This window comes from Schistocerca piceifrons, chromosome 10 (assembly GCF_021461385.2).
Source record: "Schistocerca piceifrons isolate TAMUIC-IGC-003096 chromosome 10, iqSchPice1.1, whole genome shotgun sequence".
NCBI classification, from domain to species: domain Eukaryota; kingdom Metazoa; phylum Arthropoda; class Insecta; order Orthoptera; family Acrididae; genus Schistocerca; species Schistocerca piceifrons.
The window spans coordinates 19,738,649-19,752,379 of record NC_060147.1 but is presented as its reverse complement, the minus strand read 5'-3'; positions in this window follow the sequence as shown (position 1 = coordinate 19,752,379).

The following is a 13,731-nucleotide window of genomic DNA, read 5'->3' as shown; positions in this document are numbered from 1 at the left end:
TTTTTTCGACGCCTCCTTTGATGTAGGGTATGCAGGCCGCTCCTCCTCCCCACTACCCCCGGGAGTCCGCTTCCGTCAACTGCTCCATTCTCTTTCCTTCGGCTTTCTTAAAACCTTCTTGACAACTTGGGGTACAGCACCGCCTTGGCTCCGTCCCCGGATCGACTTGCTCCGAGACCTATGTCAATTTCCCAAGGATGGTACCCCTACACTTGTTTACCGTCGGGCATTTGCTGCTCTATGTGCACAAATGACGGACGCCACATTTATTTACACCGATGGCTCAAAAACATCGTTAGGTGTAGGGAGTGTCTATATTGTTGGCGACACCCCCAATCACTTTCGGCTTCCCGACCAGTGTTCTGTTTATACTGCGGAGCTTTACGCTGTTCTCCAGGCTGTCCACTACATCCGCCGCCATCAGCGGATACAGTACGTAATCTGCTCAGATTCTCTCAGCTCTCTCCTAAGTCTCCAAGCTCTTTACCCTGTGCACCCTCTGGTCCACCGGATTCAGGACTGTCTGCGCTTGCTCCACCTGGGGGGCATCTCGGTGGCGTTCCTCTGGCTCCCGGGACACGTTGGTATCTGTGGGAATGAGGCGGCCGATATAGCGGCCAAGGCTGCAGTCTCTCTTCCTCGGCCAGCTATTCAGTCGCTTCCCATTACCGATCTACGGAGCGGTTTATGTCGCCAAGTTGCTGATTTATGGCATGCGCATTGGTCAACACTTCCCCATAATAAATTGCGGGAAGTGAAAGCCCTTCCTTGCGCTTGGACCTCTTCCTCCCGAACGCGTCGTCGGGAGGAGGTAATTTTAGCTAGACTCCGGATAGGGCACTGTCTTTTTAGCTATCGACATCTTTTAAGCAGTGATCCTCCCCCACTCTGTCCCCACTGCTCTCAGCTGTGGACGGTGAGACACCTTTTAATTGAGTGCCCCTATTTTAATCCGTTACGCTCCCGTCTACAGCTATCGCCTGATCTATCGTCGATTTTAGCAGATGACACGCGCTCAGCCGACGGCGTTCTCCAGTTTATTAGTGACAGTGAAATGACGTCAGTCATTTGAAGCTTTTTTGGGGACAACCAACCCCTTTCTATAGTGGATTTTTAAGCATTCCTTCTGCCTTTAGTTTCTCAAATTTTATGACTTTGTTCCCATTGCTGCTGGTTTTAAATTTGGTTTTTTTCCTGTTTCCTACATCACGGGCTGGGCGCTAATGACCATAGACGTTTTGCGCCCAAAAACCACAAATAAAACATACAATCTATTGGCAAGAGCATGGCTGCAGGGAGAACATTTTGTTCAGTGATGAACTTACATCAACCACCAAATAAATTTGAAAAACTGACTGCACCACCATTCTCTTCCTGCTGCTGTTATTACAGCAATTAAACCTATTTTCAGAGACTTGGCTCATCCTGACGTAATGAAATGTCTGCATGGGCAGACACACAACCCAAATGAATGTTTCAGCAGCATAATTTGGAACAGCCTTCCTAAAACTGTATATGTAGGCATGCATAGAGTGAAACTAGGAGTTCATGATGCTGTTATTACATTCAACTATGGTGATATTGGAAAGTGTTGGGTACTGAAAAAGCTGGGAATTAATGCTGGTGAAAATATGATCACTGGGCTGCAACATTGCGATAAAATGAGGATAGCCAATGCAGACAGGTCTGCATCTAATATGGCCAAGAAAGCAAGACAGACATCCAGGAAGATGAAAAAAAAAGCTGGAAGACCTGCTAGAGGCCAAAGAAGGGCCATCATATAGTGCAAGACAGTTTTAATTAACTGTAAGTAACAAATTTCAAAAGTTTTTCCTTTAAAGTCAATTTCCCGCAAACGAAAATTTTCAGTACATATGCCCCATTATATCAGAAACTATCATAGATAAATGAATGAAATTTTCAGTCCTTACATAACATAAAAAGCCACCTCTGGTACTACATTCATTAACATTCCCCATTAGGAAGCCACAAAAAAAAATATTTTCTGCACAAAAAATTAATATTTTTTGTTAATAAATTTAAAATAGTATTTCTTAAAAACTATAAAATGGATACAGTAGATTTTAGTACAGTTGACTATTAGCATCATATAACATACAGTAAAAATATTAAGGTCCTGCATCAAATAATTTTTTTCAGAAATTGGTCAAATACTTGCCTAAATTAACATGGGTTAAATAGGCAGGGTGTGGTCCCCTTAAACAGTCTCCTCCTCCTGTGGACAAAACCAGCAACACTTCAGCAAGACGTCAGCAACTACTTGCAGTAGCCTGTTCGATCTGAAATATTGCCCAGTCATCCCGCAGTAATAGCGTTTATTGCAGCAACATTGATGACAGCGCTATTGCGGCTGCACATTTCCGTAAAATATGGCCCTTGTAAACGCACCTCGAGGCTTGTTGTGCGATGAAAAGCAACGCCAAATGCTTAGAGCGAGCTACGCCACTGCAGATATGCGAAGCAGCAGAGCCATCTGTGCGCGCAAAGACGTATTACGTTGCGATTGTAAGCGAGTGCACCGAAAACTTATAGATTTCAAAAGAAAAGATGGCTTCCTGAATGGAGCACTAGCTGGAACAGAGAGAAACAGAATGTCTATCGTATGGAAAAACGTGTAGTGAGGTCAAGCCAGCTAAAAGTATCAATTGGTAAGAATGCGCTGACATGTACTGTGTGAACAAGATAGCGATATACAAGGGGACAACCTAAATTCGGCCTCTACCAATATTGTAAAGGGTCATTATATGTTTGAAGACGAAGATTGCGTAGCGTGGCGTGCTGCATCAGGAGTGATTAAGGTAATCAGAGCGCAATTCTGTGGACAAAATTGAGGTGTATTGGCACTAGTGATGGGCTGAACTGCGATTTTCCGATATCAGTGATTTCTGTGAATGAATGCTTCTTTTCAGTATCTATTATTCTTAATTGTGATTTGTCGCAGTTAGGAGTCGCAGTTAAGGAACCTATGTCGCGTATCCCTCCGCCACTGCTATTTGTGCTACTTCCGCGATTTCTGCGACTTCTACGATTTCTGTGACTCCTGCGATTTCTGCGACGTACCACCGTATGAAAAAGTTACATCTGTCCACACAGAAAATTGCATCTCAACAAACCTGTCATTGATAAGTATGTTTTACGTTTATTCTTCCGTTGGGCTTAATTTTGTATTAAAGAAACAACTGTGAAAATATTAATAGTGTAATTAATATGTAAGTAGCCGCACAGTACCGTAATAGTTCGTGTTTAGAAAATGAATTCTAACATATTGTTATGTTCATAGGTACCTGAACTACATTTCAGTCACTCAGTAAAGTGATAATTCAAAATCTCATTGTCAACCTCTGAAGAAATTGCCAGTCTTTAGACCGTTTTCGTCAGACGAGAGGTTAGTTTCTAAGCGTTTTGATGGACTTAATTACTTCAGTGAGATCGTTCTTGCGAATGTGATATGGCAAATATTAGCAAATGTGATATAGCAAATATTAGCAAATGTGATATAGCAAATATTAGCAATCTACTCTGTCAATTATATTGCTAGTAATTAGTGACAGCAAAAATTGTTTAATAATCCTTGTGTTTTTGCAGATGCAGTTCTGACTGATTAGTGGTTGCTGTACATATCTATCCACATCAAGGCTGTTGAGAGAGACTCGTGAAGATTCAAGACAGCTCTTAGAGGATTTGAAGTTTAAAAGTGAAATAATTATGAAATAAGTGTGTGACTGATTAAAATGTTTTATTGAAGTTGTTGTGCGATTTTAAAGGAATAATAAATGTTAAATTCATTGAGTGAATAATAAAAATCTCATTTTCCACATGTTAAGCCGTCCTATACCCGTAATTTTCCGCCACTTATTTATTGGTAAACACTTGTTGGATACCGACGTGCCGCCCCCCCCTTTCTCCACAATCTTGCCCCCCCCCCCCCCTTTCTCCACAATCTTGGTGTGACACTGACCTGTAACATATCCTGAAGTCTACAATATGCATTTTGAGGCTGTTCATATGAAAGTGAGAAGTACAGATCTTCCAGTTAAATCAGGAATAGCTTAAGTGCATTACTTGAAAGTGACACAGGAAAAGCTTACTTATGTAGGTGGTGGTAGTAGTGTCGGCAAAAAGTTCTTGTGTGTGAAGTTGCCATGTAGAACACCAGGTGTAAAACTTTTCTTCCGAGTCTTGAACTGTGTCGGAACAAAAGTGAGGCATTCATATGACTGTTTTCATTTCTCTACACTTGTACAGATGTCTGAGTTCTGCTGTGTTAACATTGCAAAGTCCTGTAGGCATGTGGTGTATTAACCAAACACATTTGTTACGTTACTTGACATTTTCAGGAGAAAAAGGCAATATTGCTTCTTATTAATATAATACATTCAGAGTCACAGCAGTATTTGACCAACCATAACTGATGCTGAATGTGCATGTCGTCATATAATATGAAGGGCTTATTTCATTAGTGGTACAAGTCCATTACCTACACTTTTCTGTCTATAATGCTTCTGAAATTAGTGATCCAAACAAACATAAATAAAGGTTCATCTCTAGCAAGAAGCCATATGCTTGAATATTTCTGGTATCTCAACTGCAGATTTTTCAGCACTCATTTAACTTTACGACTCTATATCTCAAAATTAACAAAAATGGACTTGTACCACTATTGAAATAAGCCCTTCATATGCACACACAGCACATCGATCTCGTGAGGCACAAGGCTCTCATAACGAAGTACGTACGTCGGTCAACAGATGACACTAGGAAAAGTATGTTAACTGCGCTTTTTAGTTGCTACTTGCGACTCTTAGTTGCGATTTGTCACAGAAATCGCAGTTTGACTCGGTAGCGAATAGCGTAGTATGAACTTTGCTCAACAGATGGCAGTGCTAACTGCGCTTTTTAGTTGCTACTTGCGACTCTGTTGCGACTTGTCACAGAAATCGCAGAAAGCAGTGCTAAATTCGACCAATAGATGGCTCACGTCTTTGAATGTGAAATACTACTTGCGACTGCTAACTGTGACTGAAATCGCAGTTAGATTCTGTAAAGTTGCTACTGTTGTAATATTGCTACAAGAATTTCGCTATGATGAAAGCGGTACTGACTGACAATAAAACCGGGTTAGAAGCTGTGAGCTGTCTGGGGAGAAGTTAACCGTGCATTACTGCGCAACTGTTTCACCAGGTAACTAGTCTAGGTTTACCACATTACCAATCAGACTAACATTGATTATAATCTTTTACAGTCATACAACAACCGGTAATATATCTATATATAAAAAGGAGAATTTAAAGAAAAAGAAAGAAATCAGTTTATATTTGGAAATTTATTTTAAGATTGTTCGTTGAAATTTCAGCATATTATACGTGAGTTATAACTGAGCTGGTGCCTTGTTTAAGGATTGTAAAAATGTGAGATTTTAATCTTACGGAACACATCAAATATGGAGCCAAGATTGGGAGACTGCATACAACCCTTCATTCACAAAACAACACCCAAAGAACGTTGAAACATAACGTTGGACAGCGGAGGTTCAGCAGTCTCAGCATAAAGGCTTTCCACAGGGCTGGTGTAAAAAGCTCCAGACACTAAACGTAATCCACGGTGGTGGATAGAGTCGAGACGCCGAAGAATAGACGGCCGAGCAGAGGAGTAGACTATGCTTCCATAATCCAATTTCGAGCGCACTAAGGCGCGATAGAGGCGGAGAAGGACCACTCGGTCCGCTCCCCAGGAGGTACCATTCAGGACACGGAGGGTGTTAAGGGAACGCAGACAGCGAGCCGAAAGATAGGAAACGTGGGAGGACCAGCACAGTTTTCTGTCAAACATAAGACCCAAGAATTTAGGGACGTCGGAAAACGGAAGGTTGACAGGACCTAGATGTAAGGAGGGCGGAAGAAACTCCTTACGTCGCCAAAAATTGACACAAACGGTTTACAGGGAGAAAAACGAAAGCCGGTTTCGATGCTCCAAGAGTGGAGGCGATCGAGACATCCTTGAAGACGTCGTTCAAGAAGGCTGGTCCGTTGAGAGCTGTAGTAGATCGCAAAATCGTTCACAAAGAGGGAGCCTGAGACATCAGGAAGGAGACAATCCATAATTGGATTTATGGCAATGGCAAACAGTAGAACACTCAGCACAGAGCCCTGGGATACCCCTTTTTCTTGGGAGAAAGTACGGGAGAGAGTAGTGTTCACCCGCACCCTAAATGTGCACTCTGCCATAAATTCGCGAAGAAAAAGGGGCAGCCGACCTCGAAAGCCCCAAGAGAACAGTGTGCGGAGGATGCCTGTCCTCCAACAGGTATTGTATGCTCTCTCCAGATCAAAAAATATTGCTACTGTTTGGCGTTTCCGGAGAAAATTGTTCATGATATAAGTGGAGAGAGCAACAAGATGGTCAACTGCAGAACGATGCTTTCGGAATCCGCATTGGGCAGGTGTTTAAAGACTGCGGGATTCCAGCCACCACGCTAAATGGCAATTCACCATACGCTCCAAAACCTTACAGACACTACTCGTGAGAGAAATGGGGCGATAGCTAGAGGGGAGATGTTTGTCCTTTCCAGGTTTCGGAACAGGAACGACGATAGCTTCCCGCCATCGTCTGGGAAAAGTACTGTCGGTCCAAATTCGATTATAAAGGCGAAGGAGGTAACGCAGACTATGGGTTGATAAATGCAGCAACATTTGGACGTGGATACCATCCGGTCCTGGGGCGGAGGAGCGAGAAAAAGAGAGGGCATGTTGGAGTTCCTGCAAGGAGAAAACAGTATTGTAGCTTTCGCGATTTTGAGAGGAGAAAGCAAGAGGTCGCACTTCCGCTGCACGTTTCTTCGGGAGAAACGCTGGCAGGTAATTTGAAGAGCTCGAAATCTCAGCAAAGTGCTGACCCAACGAGTTAGAAATTGCGACGGCGTCCACTAATGTGTTATGCGTGACAGTGAGCCCAGAGACCGGGGAGAAACTAGGCGCGCCTGAGAACCGTCGAAGCCGACTCCAAACTTCCGAGGAGGGAGTGAAGGTGTTAAATGAGCTTATAAAGAATTTCCAGTTTGCCTTCTTGCTATCGCGGATGACGCGACGGCATCGCGCTCGGAACTGCTTATAGCGGATACAGTTGGCCAAAGTAGGATGGTGGTGGAAAACGCGGAGAGCACGTCGCCGCTCACGTATTGCGTCACGGCATGCCTCGTTCCACCAAGGAACTGGGGGGCGCCGGGGCAATTCGGAGGTGCGTGGTATTGAATGTTCCGCAGCTGTAAGAATAACGTCGCTGATATGTGTGACCTCATCGTCGACGCTGGGAAAGTGACGGTCATCGAATGTCGCTAGAGACGAAAAAAGTGTCCAATCGGCTTGGGCAAACTTCCAGCGTCGTGGGCGCATGTAGGGCAGTTGAGGCTGCAGTCTAAGGACACATGGAAAGTGGTCACTCGAGTGTGTATCATCAAGGCCGAACCATTCGAAGCGCCGAGCTAGCGGAACAGTACCGACCGCAAGGTCCAGATGAGATAAATTTGTCGTGGAGGCAGGCAAAAATGTAGGGACCCCAGTGTTGAGGCAAACTGGATCTGCTTGGTGGAAGACGTCTAGCAATAGTGAGCCACGTGGACAAGGATGTGGAGATCCCCAAAGCGGGTGGTTGGCATTGAAGTCCCCAACCAGCAAATATGGGGGTGGAAGCTGACCAAGAAGATGGAGATCAGCTCGTACCATTGGTGTGGACGATGGAATGTATACAGTACAAAGAGAGAACGTGTATCCGGAAAGGGAAAGACGAACGGCGACAGCTTGGAAGGAAGCATTTAAATGGATTGGGCGATAATGGAGAGTTTCATGGAGATGAATCATGAGTCCTCCATGGGCTGGAGTGCCTTCAACAGAGGGGAGATCATATCGGACGGACTGAAAATGAGGGAGAACAAAGCGGTCATGGGGACGCAGCTTTGTTTCCTGAAGACAGAAGATGACCGGCGAGTAGGATCGTAAGAGGATCGACAATTCATCCCGATTGGCTCGAATACCGCGGATATTCCAGTGGATAATGGACATAGGGTGAACAGAAAATGGAGGAATGTGACCAAGGTCGCTGTCAACTCAACATCTGCTCTGTGCCTGCGACTGACAGCATGGAATTGCATTCAGCCGAAGGTAGAAGATCCTGATCCATAGGTTGGTCAGGAGCAGCTCCTGCCACCAGCGATCGGCCGGTTGACCGGTCACCAGCAGTGCGCCTCGGCGACACAGAAGATGGCCGAGGGCGATTTCCGCCAGGTGGTGCTGTAGATGGGACACGCCTTGGCGGAGAAGGAGAGGACTGGTTTTCTTTGTAGCCTTCTTGGAAGTATGATGTTTAGAGGAAGGAGGAACCGATGGTTGGGAAGTTGCCGTACGTAAAAACTCTTCACGAGTATGCTCTTTTTTCGAAGTCTTGGTGTCTGACTTTTGGGGTCGAGAATTAGCAGAACTCGACGAAGGGTGAGCCAGAGAGTGGGCAGGCGAAAGTGGTGAGGTTGAACGGGCGATCTTTGCGCTGACCGATCTGACGACCGTGGCACTAAAGGTGAATTCGCAAGTCTGCGTGGCTGCCTCCTTTGTTGGCTGAGGAGAAGCAAGGACAGTGCTGTATTTTCCTTTCTGAGGCACGGTGGGCTGTCGACTGGCGAATAATTTTCGAGCAGCAAAGGTCGACACCTTTTCCTTTACTCTGATTTCCTGGATGAGCTTTTCGTTCTTAAAAACAGGACAATCTAGAGAGGAAGCAGCGTGGTCACCCATACAGTTGATGCAGCGAGGGGATGGAGGTGGACAAGCACCCTCATGGGCATCCTTGCCACACGTAACACGTTTGGCCGGATTGGAACAGGACTGGCTGGTGTGAATCAACCGTTGACACCGATAGCAACGCGTAGGGTTTGGGACATAAGGGCGAACGGAAATTATCTCATAGCCTGCTTTGATTTTCGATGGGAGTTGAACTTTGTCAAATGTCAAGAAGACAGTGCGGATTGGAATGATGTTCGTGTCAACCCTTTTCATAACCCTATGAACAGCCGTTACGCCCTGGTCAGACAGGTAGTGCTGAATTTCTTCGTCAGACAATCCATCGAGGGAGCGTGTATAAACGACTCCATGCGAGGAATTTAAAGTACGGTGCGGTTCCACCCGGACAGGGAAGGTGTGTAGTAGTGAGGTACGCAGCAATTTTTGTGCCTGGAGGGCACTGACTGTTTCTAACAACAGGGTGCCATTCCATAATCTGGAACAACACTTTACAGGACCCGCAATTGCATCGACCCCTTTCTGAATAATGAAAGGGTTGACTGTGGAGAAGTCGTGACCTTCGTCAGACCGAGAAACAACAAGGAACTGTGGCAACGCTGGAAGAACTGACTGTGGCTGAGACTCAGTGAACTTACGTTTGTGAGCAGACATAGTGGAAGGTGAGGAAACCATTGCGGAAGAATCCCCCATGATTACCGGCGTCTCCGATGGCACGCTCCTCCCTTGTGGGGGCCCTCTCTGAGGGCACTCCCGCCTTAGGTGATTGTTCACACCTCAGGTCACACCTCCCGACAAACGGACGGAGGGACCAATTGGCACTTTCGGAAGGTATCAGCTCGGGTAATCACCCCTCCCTGGGCCTGGCCGTTACCAGGGGGTACGTACGTGTCCTACCTGTCTACCCGGGGTGGGGAATCACGCGTTACCCCGTCACCGGCTACGCATGGAAGTGCGTGGGTCGGCCTTCAGACACGCACAGGGAGGAATAAAGAGAAAGGGAAAGGAAAGAAGAGAGGTCTCAAACGCCGCAGCTGAGAAAAGGGTAAAGAGAAGAGGTAAGGAAAAGAGAAGGACAAAGGAAGGATGAAGACATACAAGCAAGGAAGGCGAAGATTGCGGTACATTTACAAGCGTCCGTCTCCGGACGTAGGCACAAACCATACTCCCAGAGGGGGAGAAAAGGGAAGGAAAGAGCCAGAGGTGAGGGGGGGGGGGTCGAAGATGGGGGATATGGAAGGATGCGGAAAGGGAAGGTATGCAGTCCGGAATGGAAGGAGGACCACATTAGCTCGGGGTCCCATGCTCGCTAGGCACGTATCCTCGAAAGAGTTGTGGATCCCCTGGGGGGGACCTGTGCAGTGTGTAGAGGTCAATCGGCGCATTGGAGAGACCAACAAGGTAATCTGTCCGCATCGGGGAGCCAGAAGGGAGCAAGAGAATGAATGGGAAGTTTGTCGTGTGACGACCAGTGGAATGAAGGGAGGACAGATGGAGAAGAAAGAGAAAGATCAATGGCAGAGAAGGTACCATGACCGGCACTGCAATGAGTAGGGGAGCTATCATTAAGAAGGGACAAGTCGTGGTCTATGAGAAGACCTCAACTAGGTGGAAATACCCAGCCATACAAGTGATGGTGAGCATTAAAATCCCCAAGGAGGAGGAAGGGAGGAGGAAGTTGCTGAAGGACAGTTAAGACAGCAGGTGTAAGAGTCCTGTCAGGAGGGAGATAAAGATTGCAAACTGTGACCTCAGAGTCCGGGTGGACCCTAACAGCAACCGCTTCCAATGTAGTTTGAATAGGAATCCACGTGCTAGCAATGTCTATGTGGATTAACATACAAACATCACCAGAGGCCCACAGGAGGCTGACCTGATTTCGACATATGGCACACAAGTTGCAGAGTAAAATGAAATAAGGGATTTCAACTCCGGAAGGTGATGGTAATATCCTTTACAATTCCATTGGATAACCAGAGAATGATGATTAATAAAATTGGGGGGGGGGGGGGGTGAACAGGCTAAAGCCAGTCATGCCACCAAGTCACCATCCATCACTAACAAGGAGGGGGCGACATCCATGAACAACAGGTCAGAGTCAGGTTGCAAAGGTGGGGACGGGACCTCTGGCGACACCAGAGGCTCCTTGTCCTGGGACTTATGTTTCTTGTTCTCCTCTGTTCGAGATTGAGCAGGCCTGTGTCGCAAAAAGGAGCCAGCTGCAGCAGGATTTGGAACAGAAAGAAATCGGCCAACCTGGGGGCCCACAGACCGTGGTTCTCGTAGTCGTCATGTGGCAGCAGACCTTTGGCCTGGAAGGTGCCGGGAAGGGGGATCCCGGGAGGGGCGCCCTTGGCCGGCAGATGTCAAAGAAATGGGACACTTCTCTGGCTGGGGACGGGGTGTAGCACCCGGAGGGGTGGGTGTGGGAGCCTCAGAAGACGGGAGGGGAGGAGGAGATGGGTTTGGGACTGGGGTAAGGAAGGGGGAGAAAGGGGTGACAATATAACTAAAGCATAGCTAGACATCATGGACACAGGATGAAGACTTGCATACTTCTTACAAGCCTCAGTGTAGGTTAGACGATCAAGGGATTTATACTCGTGTATCTTCTTTTCCTTCTTATGAACTGGGCAATCCGTGGAGAATGATTTCCATGACAATTAACACATACAGGAGGAGGAACACAGGAACTCCCTCATGGAGTGGACGTCCAGTAACCACAGAGAGGGGCGTGGGAACATGAGGAAGACATGTGGCCAAAACCCAAGCACTTAAAACGTCTCACAGTTGGTGGGATATACGGCTTCGTGTCACATCGATAAACCATAATCTCGACCTTCTCAGGGAGGGTACCCCTTCACAGGCCAGGATAAACGCTTCAGTATCAATGCAATTGTCCTTGGGACCCTTCTGAACACGCCGAATAAAGTGAACACCCTGCTATCCAAGATCGTCCCTAAGTTCCTCATCAGTTTGAAGGATGAGGTCCCTGTGAAAAATTACACCTTGAATCATATTCAAAGACTGGTGGGGGATAATGGACACAGCAAGTGTGTCAAGATGGTTACCGGCGCAAAGGGCTGCAGACTGGGCAGCTGAAGCAGTTTTGATCGACAACGAACCAAACTGCATCTTGCTCAAGGTCCACTTCACCAAACTTGTCAATGTGTTCCACAAAAAATAAAGGTTTGCTATTGGTGAAAGTATCCGCATCAGTCCTGGTGCAAACCAGATAGCGGGGCAAAGGTTTCACACGTAGCCAACGAGCCTGACCCTCCTCCCAGGGGGTAGCCATGGAAGGGAAGGCTGAAGGGGCAGAAGAAGCAGCACGAGAATCATTTCCATGCAAAGAGATGGCTGTAGAAGAACGGCCAGAGTTCTGGACCCGTATGCATTTCATTTGATACCACCCACTCTGATCAGGGGCTCTCCCCATGGGCGCCACCCAGCCACAACAAGGGCCATCTGGCACGACTGCCATTGCTGGGAGTTCTGATGCTCCAGGATGACGAGCAACCACTCCTAGGCTTACATGAGGAGGGCACAGCTCAGGTACCAGAGGTGTGATTCCTGTGTTTTCAGAGGGCTCAACCAAAAGGGTACATAGCGATACCACCACATGGGCTGGCTACCATGCTGGCTATGCAACCTAGCTAGACAACGACATGGAGGAAAAGGTGGAGGAACTAGGAGGGCACGCGTCGGAGCCACTAGGTAAGGTGCTCTTCCCCGAATGGCTCACATTACGGAAGAGAAATTTAGTAATGGAGGTCAAACCCCAGAGGGGGACCAGAGAATGCCAAAAGGATGAGGTAATTATGCAACAAAACCAAACTGCAAAGCCAACATAACCAGGAGGATAGGGGGACAACATAAATATGGACATAAAGAGAGGGAGAAGAGAGGGCGAAGGGGAAGGAGAAACGACAAGAAGGAAGGGAAAGGAAATGAAACACAGCCCAGGAAAGGAAGGAAGGCTGGGATAGCTCGGGGCCCCTTGCTCGCCAAACATGTACTCACGAAGGACCGTGAGCCCCCGGGGCAGGTAGAGGGGGGGAGGGGGGGGGGGATTGTAAGGCAGTAGAAAAAAACGCAGCAATTTCACTGGAGGAAGACATCGTGAGACTGGGAAGGCATGGAACATTCAATGAGACAGTTTACGCCTCAGGTTCACCTGCTGCCACCAACTTATTCCCTAAGCAGTCTATATCCATTGTGTCTGAGGGTCCGGTGAGATCTAGGTCCTCAGCAAACGACAGAATCTCTACCCCATCCTCGGCTGCAGAGCTTGTCGGTAACAGTGGTGTGCCGCAATTTCCTTGGTCTTAGGGGTCTTGTTTTTGGACTTTTCTCTGGCTGGGAGGGTTTCACTGATTTGGTCTCTGGGACTGAGGGTGATCAAGAAGCTCTACAACGAGCTGCTTGTGGGCACTACAGCCACTGGCGGGCGTCATCTTTCCCATTAGCAGAAACCTGGGAAGGGATTGACCCAAAGGACCCTTTCCTAGCGAGAGTAGCTGAAGAAGACTTGCGCTTCTCTGGCTGAGAAGTGGGGACTGGTATCCCCGACGGTTCGGGGGAGCGCTCCCGAGGTAGGTGGCGTGAGAGCAACAAGGGGGGAAGTAGGCCCTCACCACCAAGAGGGCAGGTGTAGCCTTCTGGCTCCGAGAGCCGACTGCAATTTGCGGAACTGATGGCGCTACAACTGTACCCGTAGCGGCGGTGTATGAGGAGGTCATAGCCACAGGATGTCGGTGCTCATATTTTCTCTTAGCCTCAGTGTAGGTCAGTCGGTCCAGGGTCTTGTATTCAACGATTTTCCTCTCTTTCCATAAAATCCTGCAGTCTGGCGAGCAAGCTGAATGATGCTCTCCGCAGTTCACACAGATAGGAGGCCGGGCACATTGATTATTGGGATGTGATA